Consider the following 26,355-nt stretch of genomic DNA (forward strand, 5'->3'; position numbering starts at 1 on the left):
CATATAAATCCAGTCCAGTGATACTGCTGTATATGTCCAGTGATACTGCCGTATATGTCCAGTGGTACTGCCATATAATTCCAGTGATACTGCCATATAATTCCAGTGATACTGCTGTATAATCTAGTGGTACTTGCGTATAATTACAGCGGTACTGGCGTATAAATCCAGTCCAGTGATACTGCCGTATATGTTCAGTGGTACTACCATATAATTCCAGTGATACTACTGTATATGTCCATTGGTCATGCTGTATAAATTCAGTGGTACTGGCGTATGAATCCAGTACAGTGATACTACCATATATGTCCAGTGATACTGCCGTATAAATCCAGTGATACTGCCGTATATGTCCAGTGGTACTGCCATATAAATCCAGTGGTACTAGCTTATAAATCCAGTCCAGGGATACTGCCGTATATGGCCAGTGGTACTGCCGTATAATTCCAGTGATACTTTTGTATAATTCCAGTGGTACTGGCATATAAATCCAGTGGTACTGGTGTATAAATCCAGCCCATTGATACTGCCGTATATGTCCATTGGTACTGCCGTTTAAATCCAGTGATACTGCTGTATATGTCCAGTGGTACTGCTGTATAAATCCTGTGGTACTGCTGAATAAATCCAGTGATTTTGCCGTATATGTCCAGTGGTACTGGCATATAAATCCAGTGGTATTGGCATATAAATCCAGTCCATTGATATGTCCAGTGGTACTGCCATATAAATCCAGTGGTACTGGCGTATAAATCCAGTCCAGTGGTACTGCCGTATATGTCCAGTGGTACTGCCATATAATTTCAGTGATACTGCCGTATAATTCTTGTTATACTGGCGTAAAAATCCAGTGATACTGCTGTATAAATCCAGTCCAGTGGTACTTCCATATAAGTCCAGTGATACTGCCATGGTACAGTCAAGTGGTACTGCCATATATGTCCAGTGGTACTGCTATATCATTCTTGTGATACTTCCGTATAACTCAAGTGATACTGCTGTGTAATTCCAGTGGTACTGGCATATAAATCCAGTGATACAGCAGTATAAATTCAGTCCAGTGGTACTGTCGTATAAGTCCAGTGGTACTGCCGTATAATTCCAGTGATACTGCCGTATAATTCCAGTGATACTGCCATATAATTCCAGTGATACTGCCATATATGTCCAGTGATACTGCCGTATAATTCTAGTGGTACTGGCGTATAAATCCAGTGATACTGCCGTATAAATCCAGTACAGTGATACTGCTGTATAAGTCCAGTGGTACTGCTTCATAATTCCAGTGATACTGCCGAATAATTTCAGTGATACTGCCATATAATTCCAGTGATACTGCCATATAATTCCAGTGGTACTGCCGTATAAATCCAGTCCAGTGGTGCTACCATATAAATTCATTGGTGCTGTCCTGTGCTGTATGTTATTTACTCCAAATAAAAGGTTTATGAATATTTAATCCAAATAATTTTCACAGGGTATGCACTGTGTGGTGTAGAGGTACACCCTCCTGTACTGCATATTGTTATATAACTCCAGAAAAATAATAGAGACAAAAATTTGGAGGATAAAATAGGGAAAGATAAAAACCACTTTCTCCTAGTGCTGAAGCTGCTGCCACTAGTCATGACATAGACAATAAAATGCCATCAACATTGTCTTCAAGGCCGATGCCCAATGTGATAGTAGAGGGCATGTAAAATCCAAAAAGCCAAAGTTCAGTAAAAAGACCACCCCAAAAAATAAAATAGTCTGATGAGAAACGTAAACTTGCCAATATGCCATTTAAGACACGGAGTAGCAAGGAACGGCTAAGGCCCTGGCCTATGTTCATGACTAGTGGTTCAGCTTCACATGACGATGGAAGCCCTCATCCACCCGCAATAAAAATGATAAGAGTTAAGATGGCAAAAGCACAGAAAAGAACTGGCCATTCTAAGATGGTAACACAAATCCCCAAGGAGAGTCCAAGTGTGTCGGCAGTTGCAACGCCTAACATTCCCAACACTGGATGGGAAGAGCTGGCTCCTTCTATCATTTGCACACCCTCTGCAAGTGCTGGAAGTAGAACCCACAGTCCAGTTTCTGATATTCAAATTGAAGATGTCACTGTTGAAGTACACCAGGATGAGGATATGGGTGTTGCTGGCACTGAGGAGGAAGTTGACGATGAGGATTCTGATGGTGATGCGGTTTGTTTAAATCAGGCACTATGGGAGACACCTGTTGTACATGTGATAAATAAGCCCATTGTGATGCCTGGGCAAAATACCAAAAAAGCTAACTCTTCAGTGTGGAATTATTTCTCCACAAATCCAGACAACAGGGGTACGGATGTTAACCACCTAGGAACATCCTCCCTTATACCTCACTTGCTGTGCATTCATTAGAAGCCAGTGTCAAGTTGTGAAACTTTGGGTAAGAGCATAAGAAGTCCACTGACACCTAAATCCCTTCTGCCTCTTGTACCCATGCCCCTGCAAGCCACACCACCAACTCCCTCAACGACAACTTCCTCCTCAGTCAGGAACATCAGTAGTCCTGCAGGCCATGTCACTTGCAAGACTGAGGAATCCTCTCCTAACCGAGATTCCTACGGAGGTTCCTTGAATGGAGCGCCTACTGCTGCTGTTGTTGCTACTTGGAGTCGATCGTCATTCCAGAGGGGAATTTGGAAGACCACTTGTACTATTTCCAGAAAGCAATTGACTGTCCAACAGTCCTAAATATGACAGCAGTCATCCTGTTGCAAAGTGGATAACTGAGGCCTTAACAGCTATGTTGGTGTTAGACGTGTGTCCGGTATCTGCCATTAGTTCAGTGTGATCTAGATAATTGATGAAGGTAGTAACCCCCAATACCAAATCCCATCTAGGTTCCATTTCACTAGGCAGGTAATACTGAGAATGTACAGACACATCAGAAAAAGTGTCCTCAGTGTCCTAAAAAATGCAGTTGCACCCACTGTCTACTCAACCATGGCCATGTGGACAAGTGGAACAGGGCAGACTAAGGACTATATGACTGTGACAGCCCACTGGGTAAATGTATGGTCTCCCAAAGCAACAACAGCAGCGGCCCCAGTAGCAGCATCTCGCAAACGCCAACTCTTTCCTAGGCAGGCTATGCTATGTGTCACCGCTTTCCATAAGAGGCACACCAATGACAACCTCTTACGGAAACTGAGGGACATCATCGCACAATGGCTACCTCCAAATAGACTCTCCTGGTGATTTGTGATATCGGACAACGCCACCAATATTGTGCTTGCATTACATGTGGGAAAATTCCAGTACGTCCCATGTTCTGCACATACAATTCATTTATTGGTGCAGTATTTTTTTTTTAAATAACAGGGGAGTGCAGGAGATGCTGTCATTGGCCCAAAAAATTGCGTGCCACTTTCAACATTTAGCAATCGTGTGCCGAAGACTGGAGCCCAGCAAACACTTCTGAACCTGCCCTACCATCACCTGAAGCAAGAGGTGGTAACGAGGTAGAATTAAAGACTCTATATGCTTCAGACGATGGAGGAGCAGCAACAGCTTATTCAAGCCTATACATCCACCTACAATATAGGCAAAGGAGGGGATAGCACCTGACTCAAGCGCAGTGGAGAATGATTTCCATCTTATGCAAAGTTCTCTAACCCTTTGAACTTGTCACATGTGAAGTCAGTTCAGAAACTGCCAGCTTGAGTCAGGTCATTCCCTCATCAGGCTTTTGCAGAAGCAGCTGGAGAAATTGAAAAAGGAGCTAAGATGGAGCAATTCTGCAAAGTATGTGGGACTTGTAGATGGAGCCCTTCATTCGATTTGCCAGGATTCAAGGGTGGTCAATCTGTTGAAATCAGAGCACTACATTTTGGCTACCGTGCTCGATCCTAGGTTTAAAGCCTACGTTGTATCTGTCTTTCCAGCAGACACAAGTCGGAAGAGGTTCAAAGACGTGCTGGTAAGAAAATTGTCAACTCAAGCGGAATGCGACCCGTCAACAGCTCCTCCTTCAATTTCTTCCGCAACTGGGGCTGCGAGGAAAAGGATAAGATTTCCTTGCCCACCCACTGGCAGGGCATTCAGGAGCGAGTGCTGACATCTGGTCCGGACTGAATGACCTGTTAATGATTACTGACATGTCGTCTACTGTCACTGCATATGATTCTGTCACCATTGAAAGAATGGTGGAGGATTATATGAGTGACAGCATCCAAGTAGGCATGTCAGACAGTCCATATGTATACTGGCAGGAAAAAGAGGCCATTTGGATGCCCTTGCACAAACTGGATATTATTTTACCTAAGACCCCCCCCCCCTCTAGTGTGTACTCCAAAAGAGTGTTTAGTGCAGCTGGTAACCTTGTCAGCGATCGGCATACGAGGTTACTTCCACAAAATGTGGAAAAGATAATGTTTATCAAAATTAATCATAAATTCCTCTGGGAAGACCTTTACCAGCATTTGCCTCCAGAAAATACACGGGGACCTGTGATGGTGGATTCCAGTGTGGACAAATTAATGCTCTGTGAGGAGGAGGATGTACACACTGAAACGGGTGAGGAATCAGAGATTGAGGATGAGGTCGACATCTTGCCTCTGTAGAGCCAGTTTGTGCAAGGAGAGATTGATTGCTTGTTTTGGTGGGGGCACAAACAAACCAGTCATTTTAGCCACAGTTGTGTGGGAGACCCTGTCGCTGAAATGATTGGTTTGTTAAAGTGTGCATGACCTATTTATACAACATAAGGGTGGGTGGGAGGGCCCAAGGACAATTCCATCTTGCACCTCTTTTACTTCTTTGCATCATGTGCTGTTTAGGGACTATTTTTTAAAGTGCCACCCTGTCTGACACTGCCGTATAACTCCAGGGGTACTGCCGTATACGTCCAGGGGTAATGCCATAGAAGACCAGTCCAGTGTTGCTGTGTTGTGCTGCATCAGTCCAGTGGTTGTGTCTTGTGCTGCCATAAGTCCAGTGGTGGTGTCCTGTACTGTATATAATTTACTCAAAATAAATGGCTTATATACATTACTTATAATATTATCCAAATAATTCTTACAGGGTTTGCCTTGTGTGGTGTAGGGGTATGCTCGTCTGTGCTGCATATTATTATAATAATTTCACAATAATTTTACAGGCTTTGCTGCGTGTGTGTGTGTGTGTGTGTGTGTGTGTGTGTGTGTGGTTTAGGGGTATGCTCTCCTGTGCCACCAATATTGTGCATGTTTTACATCTGGGCAAATTCCAACACATCCCATGTTGTTTGTGCCGTACACTTGTGTCGCTTAGCTTAGTCATACAGCTACCTCATTGCACCTCTTTTTCTTCTTTGCATGATGTGCTGTTTATAGCCTAGTTTTTAAATCTGCCATCCTGTCTGCCACTGCAGTGCCACTCCAAGATGGGCCAGGTGTTTGTGCCGCCCACTTGTATCATTTAGCTTAGTCATCTAGCCACCTTAGTGCAACCTTTTGGCCTAAAAATAATACTGGAAGGTTTGAGATGTTCAGAATAGACTGGAAATGAGTGGAAATGAATGTTATTGAGGTTAATAATACCGTAGGATCAAAATTACCCACAAATTATGACCTGTTTTTATGGGTTTTTTTTCCAAAAATCATCCAGATCCAAAACCAAAACACGAAAGCGTGGTTTTGGCAATTCTAATCCAGATCCAAAACACGATCATGGAACCAGAACCAAAACCAAAACACAAAACACGAAAAGTGCCAGCTGCACATCTCTATATATATATACTGTATATATATATATATATATAAGGCATATACCACTGACTCATCACAAAATCTCCTGAATCATAAGGACTAGGAGCTAGAAACTTGACATGTGGACAGTAGCTTGCTTTTGTGATGGCATCCACTAAGAAGGGATTTTTCAAAATTCTACCCACAAAGGGGATAAAAGGGGTGAGATGATTATTGGGAATTCCCCCTCACAGAGGAGAGATAAGACAGCCCACCCGACCAGGGTTATAAAAAAAATGCATGGTGCCAGCGATACCAAGTCGCAGAGGGGGGTGGTCAATATTTTCTGTTGCTGGACATCCTTGCCAGTGGCAGTTGCAGAGCACTCCTTTATTCAAATAGGGGAGCCACATCAACTATCACCCCTAAATGCTGTCAAAATTTGCTGTGTGTGTCTCCCCTATTTGAATTATGGACTGCTCTGCAACTGCCACTGGCAAGGAAGTGCAGCTTTATGGTTCCCAATGACCATAAGTGTTGTCCAAAAAGCTTTACCTTTTTTCCTCAAAGGAGGAGCTTTAAGGAGAGTAAACAGTAAAGAAAGGAGGTCAAGGACCCTTTAGAATAGTCAGCCTATCCCTGCAAACCTTACATATCTAACATACAAAGGGCTGAGCTTGACCTGTCATCTCAGCATTTACAGCACTGAGCAGGGCATCATCAGAGCCAGGACAGTGCAGAGAAGGAGGTGGATTATTCTCCTCAGTGCAAAACTTTTGACAGCATTAATCCAAGAATTCCTCTGATCCCATCAGACTACCACTTCTAGTTCAAACAGCTGCACTTCCTGGTAAAGGTCTGCTATGCCATGACCATTATCAAAGCTCAGGGACAGAGTTTAAAATTGACTGGTGTAGATCTGAGGCATGACTACTTCTCCCATGGCCAATTGTATGTTGCCTGTTCCAGAGTAAGCTACTCTTACAACCTGTCCATTATCCAGCCTGAAGGAAAGACTAAAAATATAGTTTACAAAGAAGCCCTTCAAAATTAAAGTGACATGGTAATATAATAATAATAATAATAATAAAATAATCTATTATTAATAGCATTTGAGTAATTTGTTGATTTTATTCATATATATCACAAATGTTACTTGTGTAGTGTTGCATTTTATATGTAAAAATATTTAACAGCAATATTAAATTTGCTTAAATACTAGCGGTTTTCATGTCTTTTTGATTATACTTGAAATTACATAGTGAAGTACGGGTATTCAACTAGTGTGTGTGTGTGTGTGTGTGTGTGTGTGTGTGTGTATATATATATATATATATATATATATATACATATATATATATAACTTTCAAATATATATAGCTTCAAATAGTTAGAAATCTCAAGCTCAGAAGTCTCTAGCTTTCTGGGCAATGGCAGATATCCACAAGGATTGGGTAGCTGCACACTCGATATATGTTTTTCTAATATTGTGAGTGTATGTGAATCATCACCATACAATCACTAGTCTGTACCCCTTTTCCCCTATATTAGACAATGCTTCGTATAATGACGAAGACGAAGCTGCCGTTAGTGCAGTGAAACACGCGTGTAGGGCACAGCGTGCCTAGGTGTGTCTAATATATGACGTTTTAAAAAACAAATGTATTAATACCTATACCGCTATGGCTGTTAGATTTAATCACTAGAGAGACTGCACTTGGTTGTTCATAAACAGATATCAATGCTTGAGGATAGGATACTCAATATCAGAATTTGTAACAAATGTTCTAAATACTACATGCTGACAGCAGCTGATATCCCCAATATTACATGCTTGAGGATAGGATACTTAGTATCAGAATTTGTAACAAATGTCCTAAATACTACATGCTGACAGCAGTTCATGTCTTAAACACTACATGCTGACAGCAGCTGATTCCTATTGATAAGAAAAATTTTACTGAACAGCAGAAAATCGCATATATATATGCTGGTGACTTTAATTATATCAATCTGAAGTAATACATTTAAAACCTATGCCAATTGTTTTAGATACCAGCCGCATTGTGTGTGTCATACTATTTCCACACTAAGTTGCTACAATGAGATATTCTCAGGAAACTAAGGGACAGTGATAGTAACAATATCAATATACTACATTGTAGCAAATAATTTGGTAACACTTAGAACCAGATGGCAGCTGCATGATTTAATAGAACACTGAAATAGTGTGATATCAATATACTACATTGTAGCAAATAATTTGGCAACACTCAGAACCAGATGGCAGCTGCATGATCTAATAGAACACTGAAACAGTTATTACTGGGAGAGTGTATAAATTGTGGAGGCTACAAATTCTATTAGTATTTAATGGGTATCTAATTAATGTATCTCTAAAGCCACAATATACAATGTTATAGTGGATATAGAGCACCACTCTATATAGGCACCACTCTACATTATATGTTCAATCATATTGTGAGAATGATACAATACAAAGGGATATGATATATGGGGTTGATGTATATTTTCACTAGGAGTGCCATCTCCCTGAATAACACATTCTCATACGTCTGAATGAAATAAAAAAACAGAGAGGGAATTTAAGTTGCTCTGATATATTGAAGTACATAGAACCTATTTAGGTTGGAAATATATGTGGGTATCTGGATATTAAAATTGGGATTGCTATATCCCTTAAAGATCCACATTAAAGTTGGGACTGCCATATCCCTTAAGCAACTTCTCCCCATACATATGCCCAAGTTATTGTGTGTGCAATAATACAGATAGTGAGTGCGAGACAATATATCCTTGTGTTAGAATTGTCTTTAAGACATAGATACCCATCTTTCGGCTGACCTTGGTCTAGGATTATATTATATATAGGTATAGCGGCGACAATTGGCGACATAAACTATTTAACCAACTCTCTAGTGGAGTTAATTTATATACTTACACCTACTGACACTCACAGGGGCAAATTTACTAAGATTCGTATTTTCCCGTTTCAGGTCAAAGTTCAATCACGAATGACATCGAAAGTGTAAAACTGCAACTTTTTGAATTGATTACGACTAATTTACTAAGCTGTCGTATTCGGGTTTTTCTTTTGTTCCGATGTCGATGTCATTCGTGGTTTTTTTTCTATTTTTACGGCAGTGATTAGCAAAACACTGCCGACTTTTTTTACAATCAATCTCGGCCGGATCTGTGTGATCCGTGCTGGGGTTTATTTTTTTTTATTTTTTTAATTAAACACTGTAAAATAATAATAAAAAATGCGTGGGGTCCCCCCTCCTAAGCATAACCAGCCTCGGGCTCTTTGAGCCGATCCTGGTTGCAAAAATATGGGGAAAAAAATGACAGGGGTTCCCCCATATTTAAGCAACCAGCATCAGGCTCTGCGCCTGGTCCTGGTCCCAAAAATACGGGGGACAAAAAGAGTAGGGGTCCCCCGTATTTTTAAAACCAGCACCGGGCTCCACTAGCTGGACAGATAATGCCACAGCCGGGGGTCACTTTTATATAGTGCCCTGCGGCCGTGGCATCAAAAATCCAACTAGTCACTCCTGGCCGGGGTACCCTGGGGGAGTGGGGACCCCTTCAATCAAGAGGTCCCCCCCCCAGCCACCCAAGGGCCAGGGGTGAAGCCCGAGGCTGTCCCCCCCATCCAATGGGCTGCGGATGGGGGGGCTGATAGCCTTTGTTGTAAAAGAAAAGATATTGTTTTTAGTAGCAGTACTACAAGTCCCAGCAAGCCTCCCCCGCATGCTGGTACTTGGAGAACCACAAGTACCAGCTTGCGGCGGAAAAACTGGCCCGCTGGTACCTGTAGTACTACTACTAAAAAAATACCCAAAAAAAGACAAGACACACACACCGTGAAAGTATAATTTTATTACATACATACACACATACATACATACTTACCTTAAGTTCCCACGCAGGTCGGTCCTCTTCTCCAGTAGAATCCAAGGGGTACCTGTTGAAGAAATTATACTCACGAGATCCAGGGGTCCAGGCTCCTCGGGAAATCTAGGGGTAATCCACGTACTTGAAAAAAAAAAAAAAAACGGTGTCCCGACCACGAACTGAAAGGGGACCCATGTTTGCACATGGGTCACCTTTCCACGAATGCCAGAAACCCACTTTGACTTCTGTCTAAGTGGGTTTCTTCAGCCAATCAGGGAGCGCCACGTTGTAGCACTCTCCTGATCAGCTGTGTGGTCCTGTCCTCACTGACAGGCAGCACACGGCAGTGTTACAATGTAGCGCCTATGCGCTCCATTGTAACCAATGCTGGGAACTTTCTGCTCAGCGGTGACGTCACTTTAGGTCAACCGCAGGGCAGAAAGTTCCCAGCATTGGTTACAATGGAGCGCATAGGCGCTACATTGTAACACTGCCGTGTGCTGCCTGTCAGTGAGGACAGGAGCACACAGCTGATCAGGAGAGTGCTACAACGTGGCGCTCCCTGATTGGCTGAAGAAACCCACTTAGACAGAAGTCAAAGTGGGTTTCTGGCATTCGTGGAAAGGTGACCCATGTGCAAACATGGGTCCCCTTTCAGTTCGTGGTCGGGACACCGTTTTTTTTTTTTTTTTCAAGTACGTGGATTACCCCTGGATTTCCCGAGGAGCCTGGACCCCTGGATCTCGTGAGTATAATTTCTTCAACAGGTACCCCTTGGATTCTACTGGAGAAGAGGACCGACCTGCGTGGGAACTTAAGGTAAGTATGTATGTATGTGTGTATGTATGTAATAAAATTATACTTTCACGGTGTGTGTGTCTTGTCTTTTTTTGGGTATTTTTTTAGTAGTAGTACTACTACAGGTACCAGCGGGCCCGTTTTTCCGTCGCATGCTGGTACTTGTGGTTCTCCAAGTACCAGCATGCGGGGGAGGCTTGCTGGGACTTGTAGTACTGCTACTAAAAACAATATCTTTTCTTTTACAACAAAGGCTATCAGCCCCCCCATCCGCAGCCCATTGGATGGGGGGGGACAGCCTCGGGCTTCACCCCTGGCCCTTGGGTGGCTGGGGGGGGGACCCCTTGATTGAAGGGGTCCCCACTCCCCCAGGGTACCCCGGCCAGGAGTGACTAGTTGGATTTTTGATGCCACGGCTGCAGGGCACTATATCAAAGTGACCCCCGGCTGTGGCATTATCTGTCCAGCTAGTGGAGCCCGGTGCTGGTTTTAAAAATACGGGGGACCCCTACTCTTTTTGTCCCCCATATTTTTGGAACCAGGACCAGGCGCAGAGCCCGATGCTGGTTGCTTAAATATGGGGGAACCCCTGTCAATTTTTTCCCCATATTTCTGCAACCAGGATCGGCTCAAAGAGCCCGAGGCTGGTTATGCTTAGGAGGGGGGACCCCACGCAATTTTTTTTAATAAAATAACAACTTTCCCACCCCTTCCCACTGATATACATGCACGGATCTCATGGATCCCTGCATGCCTATCCAATCACGGAAAAAAAAAGTAGGTCTGTTTTTTTTTAGCACTTTTTTACGAGTTGTAATTTTTCACGGCAGTGTTTGTTTGTTTTTTGCTTGGCACTTCTTAGTAAATGACCGAGATTCATACTTAAACAGCCGCGTTTTGACCGATGGTGTATTCATTCGTAATTTTTTACTTGGACTTGCAAAAAATTACGAATGCCCTCATCTCTGCCGTGATTAGTGTTTAGTAAATTACCGAGATGACACTTTGATGAAAAAACGGCATCTCGGTCAAAATCGGGAGCTTAGTAAATTTCCCCCACAGTCTCTATATTTGGGATAATTTCCCAGGAGATATTCCTGTTGAGTGAATAGGTATATATGAGATAGAACTGACTCTCTGGAATTATTAGTCGGGAGAGTGATAACTATCATTATTTGTTGTAACAGCCATCAAATAAATAGAACCATATTTATAATGGACCAAATATTGGCAATATCTGAATAGAAACAGTAACCTTACGAGCGTTATACGTATAAAACACATGCAGGACACGCTTTTTAAATCTCTTTATTCACCATTTCCTATCTATTAGGTTTCACATATATGTCAGTTTGTCTGATTTTAGCCTTTATGTTTCACTGTAGTCTGGGTCAATACATTTATATTTTAATATATATCTAATAAAGGTTATATTTTATAATAAATTAATCTTTCCTAGTGCGTCAACTATACAGTTTCTTCTCACTTCTCCTCCCAACCTCAACGGCAGATATCTCAAGGAATGTCTAACTGCAATGCCACAGGCATTGGATTCAAATCCCGGGTATGTCATCTTGAAATATAATAAAGGACAGTGTGACTGAATAACAAAGAGCCATACATTTAAGTTAAAGAATGTTGTATAGGAAAGTAGCGATAGACGGGGTGGGGGTCAGGAGTTGCTGGGCTTCAAAAAGGAGGGAAGCTGCAAGTGAAAGTAATTAAAATAGATAATTGACAAGTGTTGTCTACAGCGCCCCCTACTCTGCAGCTCTATTTGTGGTGCACACACATAGTTACAGTGCCTTGCTAAAGTATTCACTCCCCTTTGCATTTTTCATGTTTTGTTGCCTCACAACCTGGAATTAAAATGGATTGTTTGAAGGTTTGCATAATTTCATTCACAGAGCATGCCTACAACTTTGAAGATGTTTTGTTTTTTATTGTGAATCAAACAACAAATAGGAAAAAACAACAGAAAACTTCAGCTTGCATAACTATTCACCCCCCTAAAGTCAGTACTTTGTAGAGCAACCTTTTGTGGTAATTACAGCTGCAAGCCACTTTGGATAAGTCTCTATGAGCTTGCCACATCTTGCCACTGGGATTTTTTCCCAATCCTCAAGGCAAAACTGCTCCAACTCCTTCATGTTGGATGGTTTACACTTGTGAACAGCAATCTGCAAGTCTGACCACAGATTCTCAATTGGATTGAGATCTTGGCTTTGTCTAGGTCATTCCAACACATTTAAATGTTTCCCCTTTAAATCACTTGAGTGTTGTTTTAGCAGTATGCTTTGGGTAATTGTCCTGCTGGAAGGTGAACCTCCGTCCCAGTCTCAAACCATGGACAGACTGAAACAGGTTTTGCTCAAGACTATCCCTGTAATAAGCACCATTCATCTTTCCTTCAAATCAAAACAGTTTCCCAGTCCCTGATGCTGAAAAACATCCCCACAGCATGATGCTGCCAGCACCATGTTTAACTTTGGGGATGGTGTTCTTGGAGTGATGGGATGTGTTGGGTTTACACAAGACATAGCGTTTTCCTTGGTGGCTGAAAAGTAAAATTTTAGTTTCATCTGACCAGTGCACCATACATTTGGGGAGTCGTCCACATGGCTTTTGGCAAACTCAAAACATGTCTTCTTATTTTTAATACTAAGTAATGACTTTTTTCTGGCCACTCTTCCATAAAGCCCAGCTCTATGGAGTGTATGGCTTATTGTAGTCACATGCGCAGATACACAAGTCTCTGCTGTTGAACTCTGCAGCTACTTCAGGGTTACATTTGGTCTCTGTGCTGGCTCTCTGATTAATGCACTCCTTGCCCAGTCTGTGAGTTTTGTTGGCTGGCCCTCTCTTGGCAGGTTTGTTGTGGTACCATGTTCTTTCTATTTGAAGATGATGGATTTGATGGTGTTCCCGAGATCATCTAAGATTTGAATTTTTTTTATAACCCAACCCTGACTTGTACCTCTGAACAACTTTGTCCCTGACTTGTTTGGAGAGCTCCTTGGTCTTCAAGGTGTGATGCCTCTTGCTTAGTGGTGTTGCAGCCTCTGGGGCCTTTCAGAAAAGGTGTTTTTATACTGACAGATCATGTGACACTTATATTGCACATAGGTGGACTTCATTTCACTAATTATGTGACTTCTGAAGGTTATTGGTTGCACCAGAACTTTTGAGGGGCTTCATAGCAAAGGGGGTGAATACAAATGCACATGCCAATTTTCACATTTTTATTTATAAAAATTATTTTTTATATACACTTTTCTCATTTCACTTCACCAACTTAGACTATTTTGTGCAGATCTATCACATAAAATTCAGATAAAAAAATATTAAATTACAGGTTGTAATGTAACAAAATAGGTAAAAAGCCAAGGGGTTTGAATACTTTAGCAAGGCACTGTAAGGCCATCTCTGCCAACTTTCTGGTTCCAGATTTAATACCATTTAGGATGGGGAAATGAAAGCAATGCTTATTTATTTTTCAGTTTGTTTTTTAAGACAAGTACTACTAAGTAGACCAAATTGCTATAGAAAAATTGCAATTATACCAATAATATAAAAGAGTGCTCTCTCTTTTTATATTATTGGTATCATTGCAATTTTCTTATATTGAGGCATTTCAGTTTGCCTAGTGAGACTTGCATGTAATTTGGTTTCAGAGTGATCAGCAGAAATACCTGTGATTTATAACTACTTCTGCTTTGTGCCTTAATAGAGATTTTAGTTTTCTACAAATTGCTATAGGCAGCCTGATGGCCTAATGTATAGGTTAAGTGCTTTGGAACAACTAAAGTTATTGGTTTTGTTCCTATAGTATGAAGGTGAGTTATTAATATATATTTAAAAAAAAAAATTGTTATAAAGTAGTAGACATACAGATTAAGATTTTTTACATTTCTTATATGTTGGCAAATGTCCTCCTTCTACTCTTTAACTTGTTCACTTTCTCGATAAGATGTATCTCCATCGAGATGTCTTGAGGAAGGCTCCTGCTGAGCTGAAGTGCATTGACAATTACTGGGCACTGTGACACTTTTCTTCATCATGATATATGAATTAAGGTAACCTACCTTAAGGTCAGGATACCATTTTTTATTGCTGTCAGTATTTTTTATGGATTTTATAAAAACAATTTTTATGTATGTACTTTTTTTTTCTTGTACACCCCAACTATGGGGTTTTGTGAACAATAAAATTTTCTTTTTGATATAAATGTGGACTGGCTGACACAATTGCACTTTAAAAAAATGTTTATATACTGGGGTGGAGATACACCCACCAGAGCTTTGGGACTGAAACTTGGAGGTGACTGTGGCTTGAAAGAAACCCAGATAGGAGTCCTTCTACCATTTGAACCCGTGAGTGTGGTACACATAGTACATTGAAATCCCCATGTAGAGGGCAAAAAAGAATTCCTTTATATGCTTCACTCATTTATATTTTAAATCAAGTTAGATACAAACTCCTCTCTTCATTAACTTGGTGAAGGCTGCACAGGGAATTAAGAAGTATAAAGATACCTTTATACATGTTCAGTTGCGGGCTTTCCTGTGAGTTGGGGTACACTCCCCTCCAACTTAATTTTTTATTTATTTGATTCACCCTTCAATCCAGATATGTTGTAAAATATAGGGGTGCTGCTGTTAAAATAACATTACACTGGCCCTGTATGTTGTAATAATTCTGGTGTACAGTTGTTAAAAACTAAAAGCACACTGCTCCTGTATGCTGTAAAATATAGGGGTGCTGCTGTTAAAATAACATAACACTGGTCCTGTATGCTATAAAAATTCAGGGGTGCAGTTGTTTAAAATTAAAAGCACACTGTTCTTGTATGCTGTAAAATATAGCGGTCCTGCTGTTAAAATGACATTACACTGGCCCTGTATGCTATAAAAATTCATGGGTTCAGTTGTTAAAAATTAAAAGCCACTGCTCCTGTATGCTGTAAAATATAGGGGTGCTGCTGATAAAACAACCTTACACTAGCCCTGTATGTTGTAAAAATTCAGGGATGCAGTGAAAATAAATGTACAGTACATTGGCCCTGTCTTGTATGCTGTAATAATTCTAGGATGAAGTGAAAATCAATGTACACGGGCCCTGTCTTATATACTGTAAAAATTCATGGGTGCAGTGAAAATAAATGTACACTGACCCTGTTTTGTATGCTGTAATAATTCTAGGGTGCAGTGAAAATCAATGTACACTGGCCTTGTCTTGTATGCTGTAAAAATTCAGGGGTGCAGTGAAAATAAATGCTCATTGGCCCTGTATGCTGTAATAATTCTAGGGTGAAGTGAAAATCAATGTACACTGGCCCTGTCTTATATACTGTAAAAATTCATGGGTGCAGTGAAAATAAATGTACACTGGCCCTGTCTTGTATGCTGTAATAATTCTAGGGTGCAGTGAAAATCAATGTACACTGGCCCTGTCTTGTATGCTGTAAAAATGTAGGGGTGCAGTGAAAATGAATGTTCATTGGCCCTGTATGCAATAAAATTACAGGGGTGTTGTGAAAATACATGGGTGTTGGCCCTGTCCGCGGCTGTATCATTATACAGTGCGGATGCATTTAACAGGGGTCGTAGCATACCACTGTGACCATTCATCTAAACACAGCGCTCTCCCCCTGCTACACTGTTACATAAATTTATGTGATCACGCTGAACTGGACACACAGAACAATTCCGCATCAAGCAATATACTCGCTTGCCATTTGATTTTAAGAAGTTAAAGGACACAGGAAAAACAAATAAGCTACACATCGGATTTGAAAAGTACTTTAATTGTTGTGGAAAATTTTTAATTTTCTTGATTGCAGTAAAGGGCAAGGGCTATTTAATTGTTTTTTAAATGCAAATTTGCACTGATATATCTATTTTATGCATTTGTTAATTTATATGTACATAAATGTATTTTTAAATGATTGTGAATAAACAAACTGTTGCACTCCTTTGATAAGTAGATTATTTATTTTCACCTGTCACTTAAATGTTTGGTTTGTTAAAGTGTACATGTGCTGTTTATACAACATAAGGGTGGGTGGGAGGGCCCTGAGGGCCCAAGGACAATTCCATCTTGTACCTCATTACTTTGACACATCATTCCAGGGGTGCTGCCCTATATGGGGTGCTGTTACTCTGCCCTATCAGTCCAGGGGTGCTGCCCCACCGCCGTTTAAGTCCAGGAGTGCTGTTGCCTGTCTGCTGTGCTGTGTAATTCTCCAGGGGTGCTGCCTATGTTGTACTTGATCTTAGATTTAAATGAAAGCCTAGACTAGAGCATATATGAAACAAGCTTCAACATCACAAACAGATTTGTGAAAACTAGCCGCAAAGGTGGAAATGGAAATTGCCAACGTGTTCTTAAATAAAGTGGGGAGACACCACATTTGGCCAAAGTCAATGTGACTCAGAAGAGACTGAATCATAATCCATCGCAACTGCTGGAGAGGTAAAAGTGAGAATTTCTGCTGGAGCATTAGAGAGAGGTTCTTCTCAATTATTTCATGTTAGAGATTCACTCAAATGAATGGCTTCAGTTAGTCAGCATTCATTTTGATTTATTATTGATGTTCCACATTTTGGGATTATTTATTTAGAAGATGCGCATTTGTTGTACAGCGATCGTATGTTACTAAGGGCTGCGTAGGGTTATTGCAAGACCTCACTGTGTTAGAAGAACAGAGTTTCAGTGATCTTGCATTGCATCAGCTTTCCATTGGACTACAGCACTAGATTAGCCAGGAGCTCCTGTGAGGCACAAACTGTTACTGAATATGGCCCAGTATGGAGTCTCATGGTGAAGATGTCTGGCTTGTTGCTGATTTATGCTGTGGGCACAGAGTTTAACATTGCTTCCTCCGACAGTCCTGCTTATAGTATGAAATGAGTTTGGAGTGTAGAGTGGTAAGCTACACTAGGGCAGGGGCTCAATAACAAAAAAAAATTACAGCACAGTCATGCTTAGTACTTTACCAAACCCACTCAAACTCAACTTGCCCCACCTGGGGCTGCAGTGGGGGCTCAGGAAGGACTGCTAAAACATCTAAGGTGCTACTTTATTTAAAATGCGTGTAACTGGGAGTTGTGAAAAACAAAAATAAGCATCTGCCACAAAATATGTAAATCAAAATACTGTCACAACTGAGGGCTAGTGAAGGTAACTGGAAGCCTCAGTTATAGGGGCTGATGGGTACCAGAATTTAGGAGGAGTGAGTGGACTCTTAGACATGCATTAGACAACAGCAGTAAGTGCCCGAATGCGTGACCACGACAACTAGGGAGATCTTTGAGGGTGTTTATTAAACAAAAAGTCATATAAAGTACAATGAAACAAATAGAAGTCACTGGTGAGTATAATAAAGCTGGTTAAGACCAGTAATCCGGAATGAGCGTGAAAGTTCAGTATAACACTTGTGAACCCAGGTAAGGTATAATGTGAAACTGAGATTAGCAGGTGAACTGTAAATAATACTGTTGTGCTCAGGTAAATTAGAAATGAAGCTGGTGTTCGCAGATAAACTGTAGGCGAAGCTTGAGTCCGCAGGAGAACTGTAGGCGAAGCTGGGGTTCGCAGGAGAACTGTAAAAGAAGCTGGGGTTCGCAGGAGAACTGTAGAAGAAGCTGGGGTTCGCAGGAGAACAGTAGAAGAAGCTGGGGTTCGCAGGAGAACTGTAGAAGAAACTGGGGTTTGCAGGAACACAGAGGGTAACTGGAGAGTGGCTACTGGAAAGCCGGAGCATAACCCTTTTGTTAGCACTGGGTGCGGGAGTCAGGCTGAACTGCAGGAGAAGTCCACAATGAACTGCACACTGTATTCACAGGATAGACAATGGAAGCACTGACAATCTTCTGGGAGCTGGGACAGGATATTTATACCTGCTGCATAGCAGGGATTGGTCTAGCAATTATGACTTGGCTTCAGCAGCACTGAGGATAGGTGAATGGGTATCATGTGTCAAAGTCAAAGATGGCTGTGCCCATTAACAGAACCATATGGGGAACTAAGTACTGAGAAACATGAGTACAAACAACAATGGCGGCGGAGGCCGCAGCAGCCGGACTCCATACGCCAAGATGCGCACAGCGGCCACAGGGATGGAAGTGGCGGCTGGGACACACCGAGGACGCGTATCCAGTAGAGGACCACAAGCGCAGCAATGATGGCTGCGACGGGGCTGAGAGCGACGCACCCCCGTGAGTACATTTACTGAGGAGGCCGCTAATACCAGCGCTGTAGGTAGTAACCATAACCATAGTTAAAGTCCGGCCCTGGCTTGCTGTGCCAGCCTCAGGAGACATCTGACAAGTAGAAAACGATGTCTCAGTACCCGGATCGTGACAGCACCCCCCCCCTTTAGTAGTGGCCTCAGGACACTTCTTAGGTTTTCGTGGAAATCTAGAGTGGAATTTCTGGACCAACTTAGGAGCATAAACGTCAGATGCATTCATCCAGGAATGTTCCTCAGGACCATAGCCCTTCCAATCAATCAAATACTGGAGATGACCATAACTGATATGAGAATCCAGTATCTGGGCAACCTCGTACTCATCACCCCGTTGAGTCTGGACCTTGGGAGCAGAGGATAACACGGAATGAAAATTATTCATAATCACTGGTTTGAGGAGAAAAACATCGAACGCCTTAGGGACTTTCAAGAACGGAGGTAGTTGGAGTTTGGAAGCCACTGGGTTGACAACTTGCTCAATAAAGAAAGGAGCGATATAGCGGGGGGCGAATTTCATACTTGGAACCCTCAGTCATAGATTCTTCGTGGATAGCCAAACACGGTCACCAACTTTTAGGGCAGGGATTGCCCTACGCTTCTTATCTGCAAATCTCTTGTACCTGGAGGATGCTTTTAAAAGGGCCGCACGAACATTCTTCCAGTTATTTGAAAACTGTCGAATCGTGATGTCAGCTGCAGGCACTTATGTTGCTGGAAGCGGCTGGAACTCAGGAACTTATGGATGAACCCATAATTGGTGAGGAATGGTGTGGAGGAATATGAAGAATGGTACTGATTGTTATGACAGAATTCGGCCCACGGGAGAAGTTGAACCCAATCATCATGGGAAGAGGATACATAGAGATGGAGGAAGACCTCCAAGTCTTGATTCACCCTCTCACTTTGTCCATTGGTTTGAGGATGATAGGCTGCAGAGAATTTCAGCTTGACTTGGAGCGCTTGACAAAGGCTTTGCCAGAACGTGGCTACAAACTGTACACCTCTATCAGAAATTATCTCCTCAGGGAGACCTTGTAATCTGAAGATCTCTTGAATAAAGACTTGTGCCAACTTGGGAGCTGACGGAAGACCGGTGAGAGGGATGAAATGAGCCATCTTGGTGAACCGGTCAACTACCACCCAGATGGTATTGAATTTATCACACATAGGGAGATCCGTGATAAAAATCCATCGAGAGATGAGTCCACGGACGATGAGGAACAGACAAAGGGACCAGTTGCCCAGCTGGTGACAGGCGGGGTACTTTATGTTGGGCACATTTTGGGCAGGAGGCCACAAATTCAGTAATGTCCTTCTTTAGGGTCAGCCACCAGTATGATCTGAAAACAAATTATAAGGTTTTGCGTATGCCCACGTGTCTGGCAAAGCGAGAGGAATGTGCCTAATGCAAGAGCTTCTTTTCTGAGAGCCGGCTTCACAAAACTTTTCCCTGGCAGGGGCATAGAGTCCATCCTCACTGCGGAGAACGCCACTGGATCAATGATATAATGCTTGTCAGTAGACTCAGATGCATTTTCTTGCTCCCAGGAGCAGGAAAGGGCATCGGCCTTACGATTTTGTGACCCTGGACAAAACTGCAACTTGAAATCAAATCTGGAAAAGAAAAGTGCCCACCTGGCTTGGCAAGGGTTAAGACATTGAGAGCCTTTTAGAAACAGGAGGTTTTTGTGATCCGTCATAATAGTGATGGGATGAGAAGCTCCCTCCAAAAGGTACCTCCACTCTTCCAAAGAAAGCTTGATCGCCAAAAGTTCTTGATCGCTGATGGCGTAGTTACACTCTGCAGGAGAGAATTTTCATGAGAAGAAGCCACAGGGATGTAGATGACCATCGTTAGCTCTTTGAGACAGTACTGCGCCCACTCCAAGAGAAGAGGCGTCCACCTCAAGGATGAAGGGCGAGCTGGTATCTGGCTGTTTAAAAACCGGAGCAGTGATGAATCTGTGTTTTAACAAATGAAATACTTGGTAAGCTTCCTCTGGTCATTTGGAAGGATTGGCACCCTTTATGGTAAGAGCCGTGATAGGCGCTACGATGGTGGAAAAGTCTCGAATAAATTTCCTGTAGTAATTGGCAAACCCTAGGAACCTTTGGATGCCCTTGAGGTTTACAGGAATTGGCCAATCTTGGATCACTTGAAGTTTCTCGGGGTCCATCTCCAGACCGTAACCAGATACAATATACCCCAGGACCGGGATGGATTTAACTTCAAAGATGCACTTTTCCAGTTTGCAATATAGATTATTGGTACGGAGACAGGACAAGACCTCTTTCACCCAGAACCGATGTTCCTCCAAATCATTCATGAAGATAAGGATATCATAGAGATAAACTACAACGTGACGATAAAGGATGTCTCTGAAGATTTCATTCACGAAGTGTTGGAATACTGCTGGAGCATTGCTGAGTCCGAAAGGCATGACGAGGTACTCGTAATGTCCGTCACGGGTGTTAAGAGCAGTCTTCCACTCGTCACCCTTTCGGATACGGATGAGATAATAAGCACCCCTCAGATCTAACTTTGTGAAGATAGTGGCTCCACTGACGCGGTCAAACAGCTCGGTGATAAGCGGCAGAGGGTATACATTTTTCGCTGTGATGTCATTCAGACCCCGGTAGTCAATACAAGGCCGCAGGCCACCATCTTTCTTCTTCACAAAGAAAAAGCCTGCACCAGCTGGAGAAGATGAAGGCCGGATGAATTCTTTTGCAAGATTTTCCTTGATATACTCCTCCATGGAGTGGGTCTCAGGCAACGACAATGGATACGTGCGTCCATGAGGAGGAGTTTTCCCTGGAATGAGATCGATAGGACAATCCCATTCTCTATGAGGAGGAATAATATCGGCAGAAGACTTGCTGAATACATCAGTGAAATCCTGATATGGAGAAGGTGGAACATCAGGAGACTTAGAGGAGGACTTGCAAACTGGAAGCACTTTCTGTAGACATGTCTTGGAACAGGAAGGACCCCATTCCCGAATATTGGTCGTACTCCAATCGACTTGGGGATTATGCAGATGAAGCCATGGGAGGCCTAGAACCACAGGATGAGTGGCCCTTGGGATTACCAGGAAGGAAATCAACTCGGTGTGCAGGACCCCTACCTTCAGACCGATAGGTAGGGTCTTGGAGGTAATCACCGCATCTGGAATCCTACTGCCATCCACGGCAGTTAGAGAAATTGGAGATAAAAGTCTCTCAGTGGGTAGAGACCACTGCTTAATGAACCTTTCAGTAATAAAGTTTCCGGCTGCTCCAGAATCCAATAAGGCAATAAGATTCTTGGTACGCTGAGCCACTTGAAGAGAAACTGAGAGGTTGCAGTCGCTTGAAGGCGGGCTACATTACTCCTAGCCGACCCTCTCCTTGGCGGGCTAGGATTTGGAGTTTCCTGGATGCTCAGGACAGGTGTTAATGAGGTGGGAAGGTGCAGCACAGTATAGGCACAGGTGGTTGGACAAACATCTTCTGCGCTCTGCTGGAGACAGTCGTGAATGACCTATCTGCATAAGTTCGTCTTTAGATGGAGATGGCAGATGAGGAGGAGGAGCAGAAGAAGTCTTATGAACAGTTGATCTGCCTCGCTCCATAGCCCTTTCGCGGAACCGAAGGTCAGCTTTAGTGCAGAGCGATATGAGCTCATTCAGTTTTGAGGGTAAGTCTCTAGTGGCGAGCTCATCTTTAATACGTTCAGACAAGCCTTGCCAGAATGCTGCATACAGGGCTTCCTCATTCCAGGAGACTTCGGATGCCAACGTCTGGAATTGTACTATATACTGGCTGATCATTCTTGTCCCCTGACGCAGCCGAAGGATCTCAGAAGAAGCTGACGACACTCGACCTGGCTCATAAAAAATGTGTCTGAATGTTGCCATGAAGTCAGAGTAGGATGACAGCAGGGTATCTGATCTTTCCCATAGGGGTAATGCCCAGTCAAGGGTGGAACCACTGAGTAGGGAGATGATATACGCCAATTTAGTGCAGTTCGAAGGAAAATTACTGGGCTGCAACTCAAAGTGGATCTCGCACTGGTTTAGAAAACCACTGTAGGCTTTTGGGGATCCATCATATTTGGCAGTTGTCAGCAAGTGGAGATGTGGAGGAGAAATGGGTATGGTGGGTGGGGATACCACCGGAGCTACTACTGTCGGCATACTGGATGCCCCTGACCCACGGAGGGTAGCTTGAATTTCATACAGTCGGGAGAGGTCCTGAAGACATCGGATAACATGGCCCTGTGCAGCCTCCTGATGTTCGAGATGGGCTGCCAGTTCTTGCATGGGCCTGGTCCCTTGGACTTGGTCTCCGACCAGATCCATTAGGTTAGTGTTTTCTGTCACAACTGAGGGCTGGTGAAGGTAACTGGAAGCCTTAGTTATAGGGGCTGATGGGTACCGGAATTTTGGAGGAGTGAGTGGACTCTAAGACATGCGTTAGACAGTAGCAGTAAGTGCCCAAAGGCGTGACCACGACAACTGGAGATATCTTTGAGGGTGTTTATTAAATAGAAAGTCATATAAGGTGCAATGAAACACATAAAAGTCACTGGTGAGTATAATACAGCTGGTTAGGACCAGTTATCCGGAATGAGCGTGAAAGTTCAGTACAACATTTGGGAACCCAGGTGAGGTATAAAGTGAAGCTGAGATTAGCAGGTGAACTGTACATAATACTGAGGTGCTCAGGTAAATTTTAAATGAAGCTGGTGTTCGTTGATAAACTGTAGGTGAAGCTGGGGTTTGCAGGAGAACTGTAGGCAAAGCTGGGGTTCGCAGGAGAACTGAAGAAGAAGCTGGGGTTCGCAGAAGAACTGTAAAAGAAGCTGGGATTCGCAGGAGTACTGTAGAAGAAGCTGGGGTTCTCAAGAGAACTGTAGGCAAAGCTGGGGTTCGCAGGAGAACTGTAGGCGAGGCTGGGGTTTGCAGGAGAACTGTAGAAGAAGCTGGGGTTCACAGGAGAACTGTAGAAGAAACTGGGGTTTGCAAGAACACAGAGGGTAACTGGAGAGTGGCTACTGGAAAGCCAGAGCATAACCCTTTTGTTAGCACTGGGTGCGGGAGCAGAGATGACAGGCTGCACCACAGGGCTTAAACACTGGAGAGCTGGAACAACACCGCAAGGGGCAACCACCAGGGAGTCAGGCTGAACTGCAGGAGAAGTCCACAGTGAACTGCACACTGTATTCACAAGATAGACAATGGAAGCACTGACAATCTTCTGGGAGCTGGGACAAGCTATTTATACCTGCTGCATAGCAGGGATTGGTCTGGCAATTATGACATGGCTCCAGCAGCACTGAGGATAGGTGAATGGGTATCATGTGTCAAAGTCCAAGATGGCTGCGCCCATTAACAGAACCAGAAGGAGAACTAAGTACTGTGAAACATGAGTACAAACAACAATGGCGGCGGAGGCCGCAGTAGCCGGACTCCACGCGCCCATACGCGCACAGCGGCCACAGGGATGGAAGTGGCGGATGGGGCACATTGAGGGTGCGTATCCAGCAGAGGACCACAGGTGCGGCAATGATGGCCGCGAAGGGGCTGAGAGCACCGCACCACCATGAGTACATTTACTGAGGAGGCCGCTGATACCAGCGCTGTAGGCAGTAACCATAACCATAGTTAAAGCCCGGCCTTGGCTCGCTGAGCCAGCCTCAGGAGACATCTGACAGGTAGAAAACGATGTCTCAGTACCCGGATCATGACAAATACAATAAAAAATGGAAAAAAAGAAACCCACAATGGTAAAATATCCAATGTTGATCCTATGGAATACATCAGTTTATTTGCATCCAAGCATTAAATCCGAGATTATCTTAGTCCCTGAACATGGAGAACGGGGTACAAATTTGGAGGCTTTGGCCTCTAGTTTTTCAATTTGTCCAGTAATGTGCTAATTAATAATTATATATTTGCTTGGTTGAAGTACTTTCTGTTCCACACCAATATAGGAGTGGAGGTAAAAACCTGTGTGTTGTTACTGATTACATGTGCCTTTCTAATTTTTAATCACCTTCTTGACGCTGTCTTATTCTTCTTGCCTCTTCTCATAATGTGAAAAGTCATCAAACATAGAGGTAGTTTGTTTGTAGCTAGCTATGATTCGGAGATCTAGGAGAGCTTTTTCCAGGGGGACCACCTGTCGCTGAAATGATGGGTTTATTAAACTGCATGTCCTGTTTAAACAACATAAGGGTGAGTGGGAGGGCCAGAGACAATGCCATCTTGCACATCTTTTTCTCTGCTTCTTTGCATTGTGTGATGTGTGGGGCCTAGTTTTCTAAAACTGCCATTTTGTCTGCCACTGCAGTGCCACTCCTAGATGGGCCAGGTGTTTGTGCCGCCCACTTGTGTTGCTTAGCTTAGTCATCTAGCGATATTGGTGTAACCTTTTGGCCTAAAAACAATATTGTGAGGTTTGAGGTGTTCAGAATAGACTGGAAATGAGTGTGACTGGATGTAATTGAGGTTAATAATATCGTAGGATCAAAATTACCCCCAAATTTGATTTTAGCTGTATTTATGTTTTTTTTTCCAAAAATCAACCAGATCCAAAACCAAAACCCGAAAGGGTGGTTTTGGCAAAACCAATCCAGATCCAAAACATGAGCGGGAATCCAGAACCAAAACCAAAACACAAAACACGAAAAGTGTCCGTCGCATATCTCTAATTTTTTAAATATTTTTGTTATAGCTCTACGCTCCATTATATGTTTATAAAAACATGTTTTTTGTAGAATCTAGTAGTTTCACAATTCAATTCTTGTGAGATTATCCAATCTTCTTGTCAACAGTTAATTTAACTTTCAATTTTGTTAATCATATTTTTGTTTATTATTTTTATTTGTTTTCTTATGATAATGCTGCAGCTTGGTTTTCACTGTGAAGTCTTAATTGTCAAGTCATTAGATAGCTGTCAAATATTTTCATTTTGAACAGCTATAAAATTGGTCTCCACGGAAGGTAGATGTCATACCCCTCTTAGAAAATCCCGGTATTGGGAAGAAACTGATTAGAGACATAAGCTATACCCTTGAGAACCGTCCTGCAAGGACTACCACTGTTTTTGCCACTGCTGCTTTATCCAAATACCTCTGTGAGTTAATCAGTTTGATGTAATGATGTTTGGACTGGGCACTGCTATCAAGTAATTAACCATTGTGACTTGTACAGTGTTCTTGCTGCTGGCTCCGGATACTAGCATCAAGAATATACCGATTACATGGATTTGTTCAGTCAATAAGACCAATGGCGGTTTGCATGCCAACCCTGCATTTAAAGAACAAGTTAATCAATTCCTGGGTCTACTGCATCACACCTAGCCAGTTAGAGTAATTGGCAGTTCAATTATTTCCTGTAAGGAGCTCTAAAAAACTGCATTTCTTACCATCCAGTGATTATATAGCTATTATTATTATATAGACTTTATTATACAAATTAAATACTGAGACAATTGCCATTTTTCACAATTCACTTTCTGCTGACTCACACATCTTTGGATAGACGTTTATTTCACTGTGGCTTATTTTCAGGAGGGTCAGTTAAATACATTCATTTGAACTTTGAATATCTATTTATTGAAAATTATTATATAGAGTGACATTATATTGTGTTATTGCAGTTTTTACTGTAATATTTTAGTATAACATGATTTTAGTGGT

At 42.6% G+C, this 26,355-nt stretch overlaps 1 protein-coding gene across 2 annotated transcripts in view; it reads right to left on the minus strand.

Annotated features, from left to right (window-relative positions):
• The window catches only part of LOC134927888 (cadherin-9-like), a 372,116-nt gene that overhangs the window by 138,376 nt on the left and 207,385 nt on the right, over positions 1 to 26,355 (minus strand). The gene's annotated exons all lie outside the window — the stretch shown is intronic.

This window comes from Pseudophryne corroboree, chromosome 5, assembly GCF_028390025.1.
Source record: "Pseudophryne corroboree isolate aPseCor3 chromosome 5, aPseCor3.hap2, whole genome shotgun sequence".
Lineage (NCBI taxonomy): Eukaryota > Metazoa > Chordata > Amphibia > Anura > Myobatrachidae > Pseudophryne > Pseudophryne corroboree.